This window comes from Bison bison, unplaced genomic scaffold (assembly GCF_000754665.1).
Source record: "Bison bison bison isolate TAMUID 2011002044 unplaced genomic scaffold, Bison_UMD1.0 scf7180017864290, whole genome shotgun sequence".
Lineage (NCBI taxonomy): Eukaryota > Metazoa > Chordata > Mammalia > Artiodactyla > Bovidae > Bison > Bison bison.
In genome coordinates, this window is record NW_011494862.1 from 207847 (window position 1) to 229607 (window position 21761).

General features: G+C 41.4%; 1 long non-coding RNA gene across 1 annotated transcript; it reads right to left on the minus strand.

The window, feature by feature from the left end:
• Nucleotides 1–6: 6 nt before the first annotated feature.
• On the minus strand, nucleotides 7–2725 carry LOC104996141. The gene is made up of 3 exons (XR_826136.1): nucleotides 2476–2725; nucleotides 1719–1815; nucleotides 7–1312 (listed from the first exon to the last, which is right to left on the minus strand). It is a non-coding gene; the product is annotated as an uncharacterized LOC104996141 (long non-coding RNA).
• Nucleotides 2726–21761: the final 19036 nt, after the last annotated feature.

The following is a 21761-nucleotide window of genomic DNA, read 5'->3' on the forward strand; positions in this document are numbered from 1 at the left end:
TCGGGGTCACGGAGCATTGTTTAAGAAGACGGTTGCATGGAGCAAGGTGGAATCGCGTTACACTCATGTCATTCACATTCAGAGGGCGTGATAGTTCATTCTCTCCCAAGTCTCGTGTTCACGGGCTGCTGAAAAAAAGTGTTTTGGAACTCTGCCACATTTTTCAGTGAGATAGAGAATTTTGTGCTTTTGTTTACTATTGTATTTCCTTTGGGCACTTTCACTTTTGTTTCTCTGGAGTTTTCCTTTCTGGTTTCTTGTACTGTTCTCAATTCAGAGCAGAAATGGACTAGAGCGGACAGGGTTCCTCACTTCTCAGGCAAAGACACTGAGGCTCTGAGTAGTGACGGGAGTTGCTCCAGGTCACACATTTAATTCGAATAATTGAGCCCTGCTCACCTGATGTATCTGTTAGGGGGGTGGCGACGGAGAGTGGGGGAGGGGGGAGTTGACGACGTAGAGCAGCAGTTCTGCTTTGTGAAATTCGTATCCTAGATATTAAAGATGGAGAACACTTACCAGATCATTCACGTCTTAGGACTGCTGTGAACTGATTGCTTCTTCAAAACCCCTTTTCTTGTTCCTTGACTCCTGTTTATCTGTTCATTCAGGTTCTGCTTCACCTTTTCATGGGAGAGTTTGCTATCTCACTGAACAACCTTACATGATTGCTATGAACTCACTTTATTAGAATCACAGAGATGACCACTCCTTTGGGCACCCACTGTGTCCTTTTTATATTTATTTCGTGATTCCTTTCACATTTACTGTACAGGACAGCTGATGTACTTCTCTGAGCAAGAGGGTCAGGACCATGCTCCTATTATATCTCCCATGTTTAGCACCCTGTCTGGCAATGATTGAGCATATAAAGGTCTGAAGAGGATTTTTTCCATAATTACATCCTGACCATTTCTAGGAAATTCCTTCCGTGTTTTTGGTGAAAGCAGAACACTGGAGGTGCTTTTTGATGCTTACACCTCCACGGACCATTTTTGGGCAAGCAAATCATTTGCTATCTAAATTTTTTAATTTAGTTATTTAAAAAAATAATTTATTTATTTGGCTGCACTGGTTCTCTTTGCTGCGGAAGCTGTCCTCTAGGTGTGGCAAACGGGGACTTCTCTCTAGTTGTGGTGTGCTGGCTTCTCATTGCAGAGCCATGGGGCTCTACGGCCCTGGGACTTCAGTAGCTGCTGCATGTGGGCTCAGTAGTTGTGGCTCCCAGGCTCCAGAGAAGGGCTCAATACTTGCGGTACAGGGGTTTAGGTGCTCCGAGGCATTTGCGATCTTCTCAGATCAGGGATTGTACCTGTATTGGCAGGCATGCTCATTACCACTGAGTCACCAGGGAAGCCCTCAATTAAAAAAAAAAAATCAACTCTTATCTCCCCTCTTTTTAACATATTTGGTTCCTCATCGTCAGATTCTATCCAATTAATACAGTTAATTATGCCAACACTTTGAATTTTGCTTTCATAGACTGCAAATGTTGGTGAAGTTCAAACTGATTTTACCGTGCTCAGCCTGGAATTAAATGATCAGAGGCAGCATTCTTTATGAGACTCTGATTCTTCCTGGAACCCAGTGAACTAAGTGAAGAGGCTGGGTTGAGCACACTGAAGAGGGCTGCTCAAAGATGTCAGTACCTGGACAAAAAGTGTATATTTGCAACTTTAAAGGATTGGAGAATAGTTAGTGTATGTAATTATACTTACAGCTTGCAGGAAGGTCCAGACTGTCACAACGGAGCTCAGACGAATCTAGACTGATGAGGTTCCTTTGCATATCTGAATATGAACTGCACGTGTTCATCTGGACAAGACAGAGAAGTTGGTATTACTGACTGTAACAGCTAAAGTTCGTGTGTTTCAATGGGTGCTTCTGTATTTAGAATGGCTAACCAACAAAGGCCTACTGTATAGCACATGAAACTGCTCAATGTTATGTAGTAGCCTGAATGGGAGGAAAGTTTGGGGGAGGATGGATACGGGTATATGTATGGCTGAGTCCCTTTGCTGTTCACCTGAAACTGTCACAACATTGTTTATCACCTATGTGTGCCTGTGTGCTCAGTTGTGATCAACTCTTTGTGGTGCCATAGACTGTATCTGCCAGGCTCCTCTGTCCATGGCATTCTCCATGCAAGAATACTGGAGTAGGTTACCATTTCCTCTTCCAGGAGATCTCCCCCACCTAGGGATTTAACCTATGTCTCAGGTGGATTCTTTACATACTGGGTCACCTGGGAATCCCTTCATTGGGTATACCCCAATACAAAATAAAAAGTTTTAAAAAATAATAAAGTTTATATGTTTCATCCCAGATAATATGTATGATAATAATTTTAAGGGCAACAGTATCAACTTCTAGCAAGGTGAAGGTAAAGCCTAATTACATGTAAAGGCACATGCTCACTTAAATACAAAGTTAAACAGAGGAAAAAGGAGCACAGCTCAAAAACATAAGAAATACCTCTATATCTCTTGTCTTCCATATCCATATGCTCACATCACTATACTCTTCATCAAACTTAAATCCTCTGGGATAACTACATAGCTGCTGATTAAAGAGAGCTCTTATAGGCACTCCAACAATTTTCTTTCATTTCTCTAAATACACACTTGAAAAATGGCAGTTCTTGGTTTGTGAGATGAACTTTGGAATCGGGTACTAATCTCAGCTCTGCCAATCTATTAACTGTGTCATCCTGGGTAAATTATTCATCAGTTTTGATTCTCTATTTGTTTACATATAAAATGACAATTACAACACCTACCTCAAAGAGGAGTTTTAAGATTAAAATTTAATCAAATTGTAATATATGCAAAGACCTCACATGGTACTTGGAACAGAATTTTTAATAACAAGTATCTGTAATAATTTTGTTATTGTATTTGTATTTACCCGATACACTTTTTAGAATTATTCCATCCCTTTTGGCTTCTTGCTCTTGGCCCTTCAACAAACCTGCTATTGATGAAAGTCCTCTGACTATGAAGGTAAATAAGCCCGCTTTCAGGTTCACACGTCAGCCTTGGAAAAGATCCGTATGCCAGTAACTATCCTGATACTGGAGAACTGAAGACAAATACTTGGTTCATACCACTTGATGATGATCTACCTGAGAAATATTTAATTAAGATCTAATTTATTAATATCCAGGCAATGACAATACTTGTGGAAGCAGTTAGGAAGATGCCAAAAAGCAAAAACAAAAACCCAAGACAAAAACATCTCAAAAGAAAACTCCACACATCTTCACATAAATGAGGAAGATTACATTTAAAACTCCATCTAATCAGCATCAGATTTTGAAAAGCTTTCTGCAGATTTTGAAAAGCTTTCTGGTCCAGTAGAAAAGGCAGTCTTCTTTTGCATTCATGTGAAAAATATGCCAGGTTGTACCTTTGAAGTAATGTTAGACAAATGTAGTTAATAGGAAGCACTTCAGGTTGTTAATTAATTAGATCACTCTAATCAAGAACTATTTTCTGAGAAACTTATTCCCAGCCTTGGGTCAGATGCTAAAGAAACAAATATGGTGAAGATAGACTTTGCCCTTAAGAAAGTCATCCAACAAGTGTTTATTGATTACCTATGGGATAATCAATGGTGAGCAAGACATGAGCTAACTAGTGGGAGACTGATATATATATATACATATCTTTCCAGCCTCCTCAAGAAGGATGTGACAGATACAGGGTTTGAGAACAATGAAATATATATTCCCTTCCCCACTTCGAAAGGTGTTTTTTATTCCTTGAAACAAAGAGTAGCTCTTGAAAGAATACATTGGTCTCTGTAGTCCATGAAAACCTGGAAATCTCGCTAGCGTTAGGGAGAATTGTGAAGTGAGCAAAGTTATTTTCAGTTCTCAAACCCAGGCTATTTAAACAGCTTTCTGGTCTCTCAGTTCCTATCTTTCTGAACTATTTTGTTATTCAAAGGACTACTATAATGGTGATTCTAAAATATAAATCCAATTATATTATTCCCATGCTGAAAATTTTTCTTGGCCTCCTATTATCCGCCAAGCATGGCACACAATTCTTTAAGATCTTGTTCCGTCAAGCCTTCTAGCCTCATCCTCTCTAAGACCCACATGTAGGGGTACCAGATGTAGTAAATAAAAATACCGTCTGCCAAGTTAAATTTAAATTTCAGATAAACAACAATTTTTGGTATAAATGTGTCTCCAATATTGCAAAAGACACACTTATGTGAAAATATTCATTGTCTATCTGAAATCCAGGTTTCAGTGGGGCATCCTGTGTTTAATTTGGCAGCCCGCCCTACTCATGCCAGACAGATGAATTAACTTGCCGTTCCACACTGGTCTCTTCATGCCTTCATCAGTTCTTGAGATCTTCTCCATCCTGCCCCTTATCCACATGATATTCTGCTGCTGCTTCTTGAAAAGCCAGTTGTGGGCTCTGGAATTCTGCAAGTATGAGCTTAGAATCCAGCAGTATGCTGTGGATGGGCCTGGCCACCTGTGTGCCTTGTTTAATATCTGGGCTTTTGTCCCAGTTCCTCTTCATCTTTTCCATTCTCCCTCCTGAAACTGGAGTTCTGCCCTGAACCCCAGTTTACTTGGCTAGGACCCACACATGGTTTTTCAACCTTGCCAATTTTCTCCCTGGGGCTGTGGGGCTAGATCCTTTCTCCCAGCTGCTGGCTGGACTCCTGACTAAACTAGATGGATCACTGAAACCTGTCTCAGATGCTGTCGCCTTCCTGTCTTGCCTACTACAAAGGCTGAATAAGAGCCTCAAATAAGATGAAGTTTGTGAAAGTGCTTTGTAAATTATGAAGTCTCTAGGATGGTAATTTAGATTGGAGACGACTTGCAAGCTCTTTACCTGGTCCTACACAGGAAAACTTCTCTCTAAAGTGCTCTGGATTTCCCTTGTGTCTGCTCATGCCTGGTGATATATAACACTGAATACGATGTGGAAATTTTCCAAATGTCCTCTAATTTTGATGAGTGCATTCAACCACTCTGGGTATTATATTATAAATGAATCTAGAGCAGTGGCTTTAATTTTTAAAATTTTAATTTTATAATCCAAGATGCACTTCTTCATAACAGAAGCCAAAGTCTCATGAACTATGTCATACTTGGAATGTGTGTACTGAACTCTGGTATTTTCTGCTCTATTTCATTTTTTAAAAAATTGGTTGTGTGTGTTGTCAGTCACATTAGTTGTGTCCGACTCTTTGTGAACCCATGGATTGTGGCCTACCAGGCTCCTCTGTCCATGGGATTTTCCGAGCAAGAATACTGGAGTGTACTGCTATGCCCTCCTCCAGGGGATCTTCCTGACCCAGGGATGGAACCCATGTCTCCTGCATCTCCTGCATTGCAGGTGGGTTCTTTGCTGCTGAGCCACCAGGGAAGCCAAAAATTGATTAACCCACCATATTAATTTCATAACCCACTAATAGGTTGTGACTTGCATTTTGCTAAGCACTGATCTGCACAAGTCACTGAGGTTTCATGTATTATCCAACTGACCAGGACAGCTGTCAAATGTCTACCTCATTTGGTGCAGTCTCCAATAGGAAAACCTTGCCCACAAAAGGAGTTGAGGTGACCTCACTGAGGTAAGTCAGAGTTGCCCCTTTTTATAAGATCAGTAAGCAAAGTACTGCAGCTGGATTTTTTAACCTTCCTGGGGTTAATATACAAAATTTCTGGCAAGGCCAATTATAAAGAGGGATAGCTCAAAATTATTTCAAATGGCAACAACATTCATCTTCAAATAAAAGGATATTGTTCAGGGGTGGGTGGGTGTGTGTAATTCTTTCTCAAACTAAAAAAAAAATATTTCTGGTTGGGCAAAAGAGACTGTTACATGTCTGAGATTCCACACTGATTTTTACAGTTAAATGTAAATGAGCACTCTCCCTCTCTGCTATGATTTTTAACTCTGCTGCTGCTGCTGCTGCTAAGTTGCTTCAGTCGTGTCCGACTCTGTGCGACCCCATAGACGGCAGCCCACCAGGCTCCCCCGTCCCTGGGATTTTCCAGGCAAGAACACTGGAGTGGGTTGCCATTTCCTTCTCCAATGCATGAAAATGAAAAGTCAAAGTGAAGTCGCTCAGTCGTGTCCGAATGGTGAGCAGGTTAATCTGATATTCAGAAACTGCACAACAGTAGATTCCAGAGAAAATAAATACAATGTATAGAAAGGAAGTATTGTTCAAATGGTGTAGAAGGAGACAGTTTACCTAAGGAATTCTTATGATATAGGTAGTCAACCTAGCTGCTAGAATTTAGAACTTTGTCCCACCTAACCACCCTCTTCTTTTACTCAGATTGCCTCTTTCATGCTTGTTTATGGTAGGGTTTTATTTTTGTCTGTCTTATTGGCCTTGAAAATACCAGATCAATGGTGGCACAAAAACTGGATGGGAGAGATTTTAAGAGAGAACCGGAGAAGAGGAATTGGAGAAGGAAATGGCAACCCACTCCAGTGTTCTTGCCTGGAGAATCCCAGGGACGGGGGAGCCTGGTGGGCTGCTGTCTATGGGGTCGCACAGAGTCAGACACGACTGAAGCGACTTAGCAGCAGCAGCAGTATAGACAATGGCACCCCACTCCAGTACTCTTGCCTGGAGAATCCCATGGACGGAGGAGCCTGGTGGGCTGCAGTCCATGGGGTCGAGGGTCAAACATGACTGCGCGACTTCACTTTCACTTTTCACTTTCATGTATTGGAGAAGGAAATGGCAACCCACTCCAGTGTTCTTGCCTGGAGAATCCCAGGGACAGCGGAGCCTGGTGAGCTGCCGTCTCTGGGGTCGCACAGTGACTTAGCAGCAGTAGTAGCAGCAGTGTAGACAAGTGTTTGTCCACAAAAGCTTGGTTTAGTTGCTAAGTCGTGTCCAACTCTTGCGACCCCATGGACTGTAGCCTGCCAGGCTCCTCTGTCTATGGGATTCTCCAGGCAAGAAAACTGGAGTGGGTTGCCATTTCCTTCTTCATACAAAAGCTTACAGAGAAGTAATTTGGTAATCAAATAAGGGAAATCAGGTCAAGGGGTGGTTTTTACTTGCTTGTCTTCAAAGTGCTTGAAACAATTCATACACTGATGGAAACGATCCAGTAGAGGGAAAGTTCATGACGTAGGTTGGAGGGAGGATTTGCTGGCCTGGTATTCTAGAGTCCCCTAGGGGAGGGGGAGAATGTATAAGTGGAAGCTTTTATATAGGATCTCTGAGTGTGCTATGAGGGCAGGGTCTAACCTGGTACACTTTTGTGGACATGTGGATCCTGACTCTTCAGTTTTCTCAAAAAAGAAGCACAGTCACGAGCTGAGTGTGAAGATAGGGGGAAAGAGGCAAGGGTGTAAAACATTCCAGTTAGCAGAAAGCGAACGTATGACTAGGGTGCAGGAGAGTGAACAGATCAGGGAGTCGGCAGATATTAGCTGGGAAACAGTAAGGGCTTCTTAAGTGACAAGCTTTGGAGGAGGCAATGGCAACCCATTCCAATATTCTTGCCTGGAGAATCCCATGGACAGAGGAGCCTGGTGGGCTATAGTCCATAGGGTCCCACAGAGTCAGACATGACTAAAGCAACTTAGCACACACAAGTGACAAGCTTAAAGTGAGACCAGTGTGGGTGGAAAGTTGAATTTGAACAAGGTTGTGATTTTCCCAATGAGTGTGACAGAATTAAGGTGACTGAGGGAGTTTGGGGAATTTTAGGCTGAGTGAAGAGGGAATGGAGGACCTCGAGTGGTAAGGGACAATGAAAAAAATGGTGCCTAGGATGCTCCTCCCTCTGGTCTTTGCACGACTGGCTTCCTCTTGTGGTTCAGCCACTCTCTGATGTCACCTTTTAACTCTCTTCTGAGTACTTTAAGAATTTTCTTTTTATGCATAACTTGGAAACACTGCAAATTAGGTTCCCGACCACCTTAATAACTGGAATATCACAAAAAGGTAGTATCAGCATAAAATAAGTGACATGAATTTTTCAGTTTCCCAGTACATATAAAAATAATGTTAACACTATACTTCAACCTAGGGCTTCCCTCATAGTCAGTTGGTAAAGAATCTGCCTGCAATGCAGGAGACCCGGGTTCAATTCCTGGGTCAGGAAGATCCCCTGGAGAAGGAAATGGCAACCCACTCCAGTATTCTTGCCTGGAGAATCCCACGGACCGAGGAGCCCGTCAGGCTACAGTCCATAAGGGTTGCAAGAGTAGGACACTATCACCACCATACTGTAACCTGTTAAGTGTGCAGTGGCATTGTGTCTTAAAAAATGTACAGACCTTAATTTAAAAGTACTTTAGTTCTTTAAAAAAAAAAAAAAAAGCTAACCATCATCTGAATCTTCAATGAGTTGTAATCTTTTTTCCTGTGGAGAGTCTTGCCTCAGTGTTGATGGTTGCTGAATGTTGAGATGACTGTGGCAATTTCTTAAATAAAGCAACAATGAAGTTTGCCAAATTGATTGACTCTTTCCTTCACAAAATATTTTTCTGTAGCATGCAGTGATGTTTGATAGCATTTTACTCACAGTAGAACTTCTTTCAAACTTGGAGTCAGTTCTCTCAAACTCTTCCACTGCTTCATCAATTAAGTTTATTTAATATTCTAAATCCTTTGTTGTCATTTAAACAGTCTTCTCAGCATCTTCACCAGGAGTAGATTCCATCCCAAGAAATCACTGTCAAGCTTCCCTGGTGGCTCAGTGGTGAAAAAAAAAAAAAATCCACTTGCCAATGCACGAGACACGGATTTGATCGCTGATTCCAGGAAGATGCCACATGCCTTGGAGCAGCTAAGCCCGTGTATACTACAGCTGTTGAGCCTGTGCTCTAGAGCCTGGGAGCTGCAACTAGTGAGCCCACGTGTCACAACTACTGAAACCTTCACGTCCTGGAGCCCAGGCTGTGCAACAAGAGCACCCGCTGCAATGAGGAACCCGAGCACCACAGCTAGAGAAAGCCCTTGGGCAGCAATGAAGACCCAGCACAGCCAAGAATCAAATACATAATGAAATAAAATTGTTTTAGAAAGAAATCACTTTCTTCCCTCATTCATAAGAAGCAACTCTTCACCCACTAAAATTTTAAATTGATGTTACAGCAATTTAGTCGCATTGTCAGGCTGCATTTCTAATTCTGCTTCTCTTGCAGTTTTCATCACATCTGCAATTACTTCCTCCACGGAAGTCTTGAACTCCTCAAAGTCATCCATGACTGTTGGAATCAACTTCGTCTAAACTCCTGTTAATGCTGATATTTTGACCTTTCCCCATGAATCACAAATATTCTTAATGGCATCTAGAATGTTGAATTCTTTCCGGAAGGTTTTCAATTGACTTTGCCCAGATCCATCAGAGGAATACTATTTATCACATCTATAGCCTTATAAAATGTGTTTCTTAATAAAACTTGGAAGTCAGAATTACTGTACTCCTTGACCCATAGGCTGTAGGGTGGATGTTAGCAGGCATGAAAACATTTATCTCACTGAATGTTTCTATCAGAGCTCTGGGTGACCAGGTGCATTGTTAATAAATATTAATATTTTGAAAGGAACCTTTTTTTTTTTCTGAGCCATAGGTCTTAAGAGTAGATCTCAACACTGGGCTTAAAATATTCAGTAAATCATTTTGTCAGCAGGTGTGCTATCATCCAGGTTTTGTTGTTCCATTGATACAGCCCAGGAAGAGTAGATTTAGCATAGTTCTTAAGGACCCTTGGGTTTTCAGAATGGTAAATGAACATTGGCTTTAACTTAAAGTCACCAGCTACATCAGCCCCTAATAACAAGTGTCTTTGAAACTTTGAAGCCAAACATTGACTTCTCCTCACTAACCGTGAAAGTCCTGGGTGATATCTTTTCCCTAGAGAAGGCTGTTTTGTCTACATTAAAAATCTATTGTTTACTGTGGTGGTGGTTTAGTCGCTAAGTTGTGTCCGACTCTTATGACCCCATGGACTGTAGCCTGCTAGGCTCCTTTGTCTGTGGGATTCTCCAGGCAAGAATACTGGAGTGGATTGCCATTTCCTTCTCCAGGGAATCTTCCCGAACCAGGAATTGAACCTAGGCTTCTTGCATCACAGGCAGATTCTTTACCAACCGATCTACAAGGGAAGCCCTAGATTGTTTAGTGTGGCTACTTTCATTAATTATTTAGCTGGATCTTCTACATAACTTGCTGCAGCTTCTGAGCCTCAGCACTTGCTGCTTCCCTTTGCACTTTCATGTTATGGAGATGGCTTCTTTCCTTCAACTTCATGAACCAACCTCTACTAACTTCAGACATTCCTTCTGCAGCTTCCTCGCCTCTCTCAGCCTGCATAGAATCGAACAGAGTTGGGGCTTTGCTCTGGATTAGGCTTGCTTCCCTGGTGGCTCGAAAGGTAAAGCATCTGCCTGCAACGCGCAAGACCCAGGTTCGATCACTGGGTTGGGAAGATGCCCTGGAGAAGGAAATGGTAACCCACTCCGGTACTCTTGCCTGGAAAATCCCATGGATGGAGAAGCCTGTAGGCTACAGTCTATGGTAGGCTACAGTCTATGGGGTCACAAAGAGTCGGACATGACTGAGCGACTTCACTCACTCACTAAGAGGATGTGGACCACTGAAACTGTCTTCATATCAGCAATAAGGATGTTTTGCTTTCTTATGATTCCTGTGTTTGTTGGAGTGGCACTTTTAACTTCCTTCAAGAGCCTTTCCTTTGCATTCACAACTTGGCCAACTGTTTGGTGCAAGAGGCCTAGTTTTTAGCCATTCCCAGGTTTCAACATGCCTTCCTCATTAAGCTTAATCATTTCTAGCTTTTGGTCTAAAGTGAGAAATGTATGACTCTTCCTTTTACTTGAGCAGTTAGAGACCATTGTAGGGTTAGTAATTGGCCTAATTTCAATATTGTTGTGTCCCAGGGAATAGGGAGGCCTATTCTTTGGAAGGAATGATGCTAAAGCTGAAACTCCAGTACTTTGCCACCTCATGCAAAGAGTTGACTCATTGGAAAAGACCCTGGGATGGGGTTGGGAGCAGGAGGAAAAGGGGACGACAGAGGATGAGATGGCTGGATGGCATCACGGACTCGATGGACGTGAGTCTCAGTGAACTCCGGGAGTTGGTGATGGACAGGGAGGCCTGGCATGCTGCGATTCATGGGGTCGCAAAGAGTTGGACACGACTGAGAACTGAACTGAACTGAACTGAAGGTGAGAAAGAGAAATAGAGGAAAAGCTGGTCAGTGGAGCCATCAGAACACATACGTTTATTAAGTTTGCCATCCTATATAGGCACAGTTCACGGTGCCCCAAGACAATTACAATAGTAACATCGAAGATCACTGACCACAGATCACCATAACAGATATAGTAATAATGACAAAATTTGAAATATTGCAAGAATTACTAAAATGTGACACAGAGAGATGAAATGAGAAAATGCTGTTGGAAAAAATGGTGCTGACAGACTTGCTTGATACAGAGTTGCCACAAATCTTTAATTGTAAAAAACGCAGTATTGGGACTTCCCTGGTGGTCCAGTGGTTAGATGCACACTTCCACTGCAGGGGGCACAGTTTTATCCCTGGTCAGAGACTACATGCTGCAATTAAGATTGAAGATTCCATGTGTAACAACTAAGATCTGGCACAGTCAAACAAATTTAAAAAAAGAAAAAGAAAATCAACATATAATTAAAAAAATACAGGACATGCAAAGTGCAGTAAAATGAGATAAGCTTATACTTTCTTTTATTAATCATCTACATATGTATCTATATAGTATCTATCTCTGTATCTCTATACCTATCTATAGCTCTACTTAGCTTTCTGTCATCTATTTATCTGTCTCTGTATCTGTTCATCTATCTGTCTATCTATCAGCTGATGTATGATCTGTTTCATACAACTAGAATATAAGCCCCCAAAGAGTAAGGACTTTGCCCATAATGTTGATTATTTTATTGCCACAGCACTTACCTGGCACAGAAAAGACCAAAAAGTATAAACTAGAAGAACAATGAATAGCTAGAATATGATTTTAAGGTCTTCGCCATCCCAGTCACGCTTTTCTGCTTGTGTTCCTGTTTGTTAATTTTCTCCTTCTAACTTCTACCAAGACAAAGAAGATCCCCACCCACCGTAAGATTAGTACTGCTTGCTAGACCATCCACTTCTGGTCTCCTATGAGGCTTTCTGAGGGTGTAAACAGGAGAGCACAAGGAAAAATTTACAAGAGTTATGCAGAGCTATGCAGGCACTGCAGTGGTGAGCCCAAAAGTTTGTCTTGAAGACACAATAGCTTTCTGTTTTGTTTTGTTTAAAACAGGCTTATTTAGTTTAATTTAGATGCCATAAAATTCACCCATTTTAGTGTAAATCTTGTTGAGTTTTAGTGAGTTCATACAACTATTCAGCCATTGCCACAGTTCAATATTACAATACTTTCATTACCACAAAAAATTCCCTTCTTCCTATTTGCAATCCATCTCTGCTCCCACCTTCAGTCTTAGGCAATCACTGATCTTTCTGTTTCTATAGTATTGCATTTTCTAGAATTTTCATATAAATGGAATCATACAATATGTAGTCTTTTGGGCCTGCCTCCTTGCATTTAGTATAATGCTTTTATTGTGTGTAGTATACCACGCTATAGATATACAACATCTCACTTACTGACAGGCCATTTGGTAAACACTGTTTCCAGTTTGAGGGCTGTTGTGAATAACAGGGCTCTTCTGTGACCCCATGGAGTGTAGCCCACCAGGTTGCCCTGTCCATGGGATTTCCCAGGCAAGAATGCTGGAGGAGGTTGCCATTGCCTTCTCCAGGAGGTCTTCTTGACTAAGGTATCAAACCTGCGTCTCGTGCATTGGCAGGTGGATCCTTTACCCCTGAGCCACCAGGCTATAAATGGTTTCCCTGGTGATTCAGTGGTTAAGAATCCTCCTGCCAGTGCAGGAGATACAGGTTTGATCCCTTGTCCAGAAAGATCCCATATGCCATGGAGCAAATAAGTCGGTGTGCCACAGTTACTAAACCTGTGCTCTGGAGCCCTTGAGCCGCAACTTCTGAGTTTCATGCTGCAACTACTGAAGCTTGCATGCCTAAGGCCCGTGCTCCACAACGAGAGAAACCACTGCAATGAGATCATTGCACAGTGGTCTAGAGAATACCCACCACTGCACAATGCAACTAGAGAATAGCCCATGCAGCAACGAAGACCCAGCACAGCCATAAATAAGTAAATAAAAATAAATCTTGTGGCTCAATGTGGGAGACCTGGGTTCGATCCCTGGGTTGGAAAGATCCCATGGAGAAGGGAAAGGCTATCCACTCCAGTATTCTGGCCTGGAAAATTCCATGGAATGTATAGTCCATGGGGGTCACAAAGAGTCGGACACGACTGAGCAACTTTCACACTCAAATCTTAAAATACTGCTATAAATATTTGCATACAAGTGTTTTTGTGGATATGCATTTTCATTTCTCTGGGGTAGATACTTAGAAGTTGAATTGTTAGGTCAAATGATTAGTGCAAGTTTAACTTTTTAAAAGTGCCAAATAGTTTTCCAAAGTGGATGTCTTAATTTATAATCCCATTAGCAGTGTGTGTGTTTCTTCGAAACTTCACCAATATTTGGTCAGACTTTTTAATTTTAGCCATCCCATCAGGTATGTAGTGTCATATCCTTTTGGTTTTAATTTGCATTTCTCTAAAGAGAGAGAGAGAGATTTAATAAAAACATATTTAAGGTTCCAAATGAACCAGCACCAATTACATGAAAGCTTAAAACAAAGTTATGAAGCAGTTTAATTTTTATTTTCTATTATTGCAAAGTGATCAAAGACTTGAAGAGAATATACAAAGCTGTTAAACAGTATTTTATAAAAGTCCACAAAGTACAATAAGAGAAATGTTTCAAATCATTTTTTTTTTCTATTTTGGACTTGTCAGAAAGTGTATCTTCAGGTTCTAGATCTAATTCAGCGTTTCATCTTCCTAAGAGAATCTTAGTAGAAGAATAGAAAGAGAAGAGCAAGAAATTTAGTGGCACATGGTAAACCCTTAAATTTTTTAAAAGATATAATCTTGAAACATATGAAGCTAGAGAAACAGTAAAATAAGCAATTTTAAATATAATCTTCCTTCTTTGCAGTGACTGAATTATAAATGGAATCAAACAGTATGTACTCATTTGTGTCCTGCTCAGTATAGTTTTGAGATTCATCAGTGTTAATATGAGTATCAATTTCTTGTTTTTCTGATTCTTATTGTGCTTTTAAAAACAAAAAAAAAATCACAATTTGTTTATCTTTTTTCCTATTGGCAACATTTTGTTTCCAGGTATTATTATTATGAATAAAGTTGCCATAAATATTGCTATAATGATTTTTTGTGTACATACATTTTCATTTCTCTTGAGTAGATGCTTGAAAGGGGAATTCCTGGACACAGAGTAGGTATATTCTTTACAGTAAACTCCCAAACAGTTTACCAAAGTGGTTGTACCATCTTACCCCCCACTAGCAACGTACACAAGTTGTAGGAACTCCATCTCACTGCTAACACTTGATATTTGTCATTGTCTGAATATATAGCCATTCTAGTGGGTAAGAAATTGTATCTCATGGTTTTAATTTGCATTTCTCTGATGAATAATGAGGTGTTCTTACAAATGTACATGGTATTTACATGAACACTGATAAAAACTGTTTTGTGTTTGTACTTGTGATTCATATATTTTCTTTTTTGAACTCTTTGTTTTGAAATCAAGTCTTTTCTGTATTTTTAAAAACTGGGTTTTCTTTTTCTTATTGATTTGGAGGAGTTCTTTAGTTGACTTCTGTTTGAGCTACGCTATACCTGCTTTTGTTATTCTTATACAATCAGTAAGCATTTGTAACTTGTAACTGCCCAGTGTTAGTATTGCTAAGGAGAATGAGGGAGAGAGAATATTGGCGTGCAGGGGTGCAGAGGGGCAGACAGAGCTTTCCTTGGAGGCTTGATAGTACACTGGATGGTCAAGAGGAGGCAAGCTGGTAGCGGGCAGGCTGAGTGAGTCATGGGAAGAGACCTACAGCCACTCTCTCGGAAGGAGTTCCCCAAAATGGGGAGGTGCTGGACTTTCACATAGCTCTGAGAACAGAGACTCAGATTAAACATATATCTATATATATGTGTATGTATCTCTATTATACATGTATATGTATTATATATATAGTATAGCCAGAATAAATATACATATATATATAGCCAGAGGCTGGTGTACTTGGATGCTTATGTGTCAAAGACACAATTCAGGCCCTTAAAAAAGATTTTTTTTTTGCTTTATTGAAGTATAGATGATTTAAATGGTATGTTAATTTCTGTTGTACAGCAAAGTGATTCAGCTATTCATATATATATATAATATATGTATTATTTTTCCTATTATTTTCTATTATGGTTTGTTACAAGATATCAACTATAGTTCCCTGTGCTATACAGTAGGAACTTGTTTTTTATCAGGCCTTTTTATAAATGACCTAGAAAACTAATATGTGACCCAACTTCTGCCTCCCTGTGAACTCCCCAAGGAGGGCAACAAATTCTTTTCAGAGTTTTTTAGAAGAGAGAAAATTTAACTGTGATGCTATAGAACATTGGCGCCTCTGTTGTGTTCTCGATTCTCCTCTCAGAAGTTGCTTGCTTAGGTTACAGGTACAATTAGCAAGCTAAGTCTTTCATGTATGGGTAGATAAAAAGCTAGTGGAGGTGATGGAATTCCAGTTGAGCTATTTCAAACCCTGAAAGATGATGCTATGAAAGTGCTGCACTCAATATGCCAGCAAATTTGGAAAACTCAGCAGTGGCCACAGGACTGGAAAAGGTCAGTTTTCATTCCAATCCCAAAGAAAGGCAATGCCAAAGAATGCTCAAACTACTGCACAATTGCACTCATCTCACGTACTAGCAAAGTAATGCTCAAATTTTTCCAAGCCAGGCTTCAGCAATACGTGAACCGTGAACTTCCAGATGTTCAAGCTGGTTTTAGAAAAGGCAGAGGAACCAGAGATCAAATTGCCAACAGCAGTCGGATCACTGAAAAAGCAAAGAGAGTTCTGGAAAAACATTTACTGCTTTATTGACTTTGCCAAAGCCTTTGACTGTGTGGATCACAAGAAACTGTGGAAAATTCTGAAAGAGATGGGAATACCAGACCATCTGACCTGCCTCTTGAGAAACCTGTATGCAGGTCAGGAAGCAACAGTTAGAACTGGACATAGAACAACAGACTGGTTCCAAATAGGAAATGGCGTACGTCAAGGCTGTATATTGTCACCCTGTTTATTTAACTTCTATGCAGAGTACATCATGATAAATGCTGGACTGGATGAAGCACAAGCTGGAATCAAGATTGCTGGGAGAAATACCAATAACTTCAGATATGCAGATGACACCACCCTTATGGCAAAAAGCGAAGAACTAAAAGAGCCTCTTGATGAAAGTGAAAGAAGAGAGTGAAAAAGTTGGCTTAAAACTCAACATTCAGAAAAGTAAGATCATGGCATCTGGTCCCATCTCTTCATGGGAAATAGATGGAGAAACAATGGAGACAGTGAGAGACTTTATTTTTGGGGGCTCCAAAATCACTGCAGATGGTGACTGCAGCCATGAAATTAAAAGACACTTGCTCCTTGGAAGAAAAGTTATGACCAATGTAGACAGCATATCAAGACGCAGAGACATTACTTTGCCAACAAAGGTCCATCTAGTCAAAGCTTTGGTTTTTCCAGTAGTAATGTCTGGATGTGAGAGTTGGACTATAAGGAAAGCTGAGTGCTGAAGAACTGATGCTTTTGAACTGCAAGTTGGAGAAAACTCTTGAGAGTCCCTTGGACTGCAAGGAGATGCAACCAGTCCATCCTAGAGGAAATCAGTCCTGAATATTCATCGCAAGGACTGATGCTGAAGCTGAAACTCCAATACTTTGGCCACCTGATGTGAAGAACTGACTCATTGGAAAAGACCCTGATGCTGGAAATGATTGAAGGCAGGAGGGAAAGGGGACGACAGGGGATGAGATGGTTGGATGGCATCACCAACTCATGGACATGAGTTTGAGTAAGCTCCAGGAATTGGTGATGAACAGGAAAGCTTGGCGTACTGTAGTCCATGGGGTTGCAAAGAGTCAGACATGACTGAGCGACTGAGATGTTCAGTCACTCAGTCGTGTCCAACTCTTTGCGACCCCATGAATCACAGCACGCCAGGCCTCCCTGTCCATCACCAACTCCCAGAGTTCACTCAGACTCACGTCCATCGAGTCAGTGATGCCATCCAGCCATCTCATCCTCTGTCATCCCCTTCTCCTCCTGCACCCAATCCCTCCCAGCATCAGAGTCTTTTCCAATGAGTCAACGTTTTGCATGAGGTGGCCAAAGGACTGGAGTTTCAGCTTTAGCATCATTCCTTCCAAAGAAATCCCAGGGCTGATCTCCTTCAGAATGGACTGGTTGGATCTCCTTGCAGTCCAAGGGACTCTCAAGAGTCTTCTCCAACACCACACTTCAAAAGCATCAATTCTTCGGCGCTCAGCCTTCTTCACAGTCCAACTCTCACATCCATACATGACCACAGGAAAAACCATAGCCTTGACTAGATGGACCTTTGTTGGAAAAGTAATGTCTCTGCTTTTGAATATGCCATCTAGGTTGGTCATAACTTTCCTTCTAAGGAGTAAGCATCTTTTAATTTCATGGCTGCAGTCACCATCTGTAGTGATTTTGGAGCCCAGAAAAATAAAGTCTGACACTGATTCCACTGTTTCCCCATCTATTTCCCATGAAGTGATGGGACTGGATGCCATGATCTTTGTTTTCTGAACGTTGAGCTTTAAGCCAACTTTTTCACTCTCCACTTTCACTTTCATCAAGAGGCTTTTTAGTTCCTCTTCACTTTCTGCCATAAGGGTGGTGTCATCTGCATATCTGAGGTTATTGATATTTCTCCTGGCAATCTTGATTCCAATCAATCTTCCAGTCCAGCGTTTCTCATGATGTACTCTGCATAGAAATTAAATAAGCAGGGTGACAATATACAGCCTTGACGGACTCCTTTTCCTATTTGGAACCAGTCTGTTGTTCTATGTCCAGTTCTAACTGTTGCTTCCTGACCTGCATACAGATTTCTCAAGAGGCAGGTCAGGTGGTCTGGTATTCCCGTCTCTTTCAGAATTTTCCACAGTTTCTTGTGATCCACACAGTCAAAGGCTTTGGCATAGTCAATAAAGCAGAAATAGATGTTTTTCTGGAACTCTCTTGCTTTTTACATGATCTAGCAGATGTTGGCAATTTGATCTCTGGTTCCTCTGCCTTTTCCAAAACCAGCTTGAACATCAGGAAGTTCACGGTTCACATATTGCTGAAGCCTGGCTTGGAGAATTTTGAGCATTACTTTACTAGCATGTGAGATGAGTGCAATTGTGCAGTAGTTTGAGCATTCTTTGGCATTGCCTTTCTTTGGGATTGGAATGAAAACTGACCTTTTCCAGTCCTGTGGCCACTGCTGAATTTTCCAAATTTGCTGGCATATTGAGTGCAGCACTTTCACAGCATCATCTTTCAGGATTTGGAATAACTCAACTGGAATTCCATCACCTCCACTAGCTTTGTTCGTAGTGATGCTTTCTAAGGCCCACTTGACTTCACATTCCAGGATGTCTGGCTCTAGGTCAATGATCACACCATGGTGATTATCTGGGTCATGAAGATCTTTTTTGTACAGCTTTCTGTGTATTCTTGCCACCTCTTCTTAGTATCTTCTGCTTCTGTTAGGTCCATACCATTTCTGTCCTTTATCGAGCCCATCTTTGCATGAAATGTTCCCTTGGTATCTCTAATTTTCTTGAAGAGATCTCTAGTCTTTCCCATTCTATTGTTTTCCTCTATTTCTTTGCATTGATTGCTGAGGAAGGCTTTCTTATCTCTTCTTGCTGTTTTTTGGAACTCTGCATTCAGATGCTTATATCTTTCCTTTTCTCCTTTGCTTTTTGCCTCTCTTTTCACAGCTATTTGCTGAACTTAGAGACTTATTATTATTACCGGCTTTAATGTGACTGTGGCTTAAGTCTTATTATTTTTGGACTTCAGTCTTTGCTGTCATTATTAGATCTGCTGATCATCAGTCATTTCAGAGCCAAGACCAATAAAACACCAGAAACTGGAATACAAAGGACTGTATAATCAACTCTGTTATTCAGGGATTCATCAATCCAAGCCCCCAATTTAGAATTTATTAGAATTTCCCCATTGTATATGCATTCGAGTTTAACTCTGTTGTGTCAGTAGCAAAAGATTTGGCAAAGCAAAATGATAAGGTTGCAAGAAGAATGTTCACTCAACTAAAGAAAACAGTAGGATGAAACCATTGGGAACTCATTAGAGGTTTCTATGTACTTGAACAATTAGAAGCATGCGTGTGTTACACAAAGGTATCGCAATCTATTTTGTCGATTTCGTTTCCTCTCTGTCTCCTTCATTAGACAGTGCTTGGTTGAGGGCAGGAACAATGCTCGTACACAGAGTAGATACTTAGCAGGTGTTAGCAGGTTCTTCCATGTGGCATGGATGGCTCATGTGTTATTCAGACTCATGGATCCCTTTATGTGTTTATGTGTGTGTGTGTGTGTGTGTGTGTCTGTGTGTGTGTATAAAACTGTCTCTGTAGGGTTCATTGAGCTGTAGTTGGGAGTGCAAGAGGTTTGTCAGAGATAATATTTGTAAAAGATAACAGAGGGGAAGAAGCAGAACTGTGCAGGAAAAACCTCAGAGCCTGATCTGAAAGTGTGTCGGATGACTGGCTGGGAAGCTCTAGAAACAAGACTATCTCTTAGAAGAGGGCCCCATAGGGCAAAAACCACCAGGCTCCGTCTCCCACCATGCTGAAGTGGTTGGCCAGGGGCTGCTGAAAAGGAGCAGTATGTCCTTAGCTCACAAGATTATCCCAAGACAGATCCTGAAGATGCTAACTGGAGGCTGTCAGCTAACAGAACTCTATGCAACCAAGCAGCCTCTTCTTTCTTGAAGGGAGATCTGGGTGATGAACCTCTGTGCTTGCCGCAACATACCAAGATCATGACTCCCCACCAACTTTGCAAATTCAGATATGAGGCAATTGACCCTGTTCTCAGAACATCTCAGAACATCTCCCCACCTCTCCTCTGACGAGGTGTATATTGGGAGACAGGGAGCTCCATTTTGCAAGGGTTCCCAGTGTCCCCGGTGTTGAGTTTACATTATGAGGGTCAGTCAACCAGTTGGAAGAGTCTATGAATTGCCACTGTGGTCCACCACCAGTAGGAAGTGCCAAATCCCAGCCAGGGCAGGGAAGATTTGAATGGCATAGAATCTCCGCAAATCCCCTGGCTGGCTGATCTGGTTTGCCCTGGTCATTTCAGTAGCCTCAGAATACCAAGGCCTCACATTTTATACAAGAATTTTATGGCCACACCAAGATAGGATTTTATTGTATCTTTATTTTCAAATATAAAAGTCAAATGTGGCTTTTGTAGAAAATTTACACAACCTATCCTAGGGACTAAAGCAAAAATCATTCATAATATCACCTCCCAAAGGCAATTATTAGCAATTTTGTGTTTTCTCTTTCAGTCACAAACATAAAACATTCCCCATCCCCTTGTTTGTCAAATGTCATGTACATTTCTCAAAGACAGACCATTCTTGCACAGTTTTTAACACATCCTGAGACTGGACTGAAAAGTTCCCAGCGCTAGAGACAGATGGCAGAGTGGCTTAGAGGAAAGACTGTGGGCTGAAGGCGGTGGAGCAGTCAACTTCCAAAGCTGTATTTTACTTCGAGCTCCCTTTGAGGGTAGAACTGAGGGTCCAGGGGCCTCATCATGAAAGGGCTTCTTTCCTCTCTTTGGCATGGAGTCAGGTTGGGCCTGTGAATGTTTTACAGGTTTTGGAAAAACATGGGGGTAAGGCAAACTCAGTGCTTTAGGTCCATGCATGTGTGTATGACTGTCAGCCATGCCATCATGCAGAATGGCAGACTCACTCATCTAGCGCTTTTACTAAGTGCTTACTGTGTGATTGAACATGTTTCTTGCCTTCAAAGAGTATAAAGTCTAGTGATGGAGACAGAAAAACTGACCTTAAAAATATATCCTGTTAACCACTAAGTAGGGAGAGGTACGTGGTACCATGAGAAAATAAAGGAGGGGGTGTTTATCTGCACATAAGTGTCAGGTCTCCATGACTGTGAGAAAGAGGCAGTCCAGGATGAGACAAGACCATGTAAAGCACAAGAGTGGGACTCATGCTTGGGGAAGATAGTGATGCTTAGTGAGATCACAAACTGCCTGCGAAAGGGATGGGGGTCTGCTCTATTAGTTTCACTGAATTAATAAAGCAATGACTAGGAAGCATTCCATATTTTTTGCTCAATGAGGACCAGCAGTGGGACAGCCAGGGCACCAGGCATGTCATCCAGTTACATTGAGTGGCTGAAGGGCATGTCCCTGCTAGTTAGGGCCTGACAAAATGTGGTCCACTGGAGAAGGGAATAGCAAACCACTTCAGTATTCTTGCCTTGAGAACCCCATGTATGAACCCCTTGAGAACCACAGTATGAAAAGGCAAAAAGATAGGACACTAAAAGATGAACCCCTCAGGTGGGTAGGTGCCCAATATTCTACTGGGGTAGAGTGGAGAAATAGCTACAGAAAGAATAAAGAGGCTGAGCCAAAGATGACA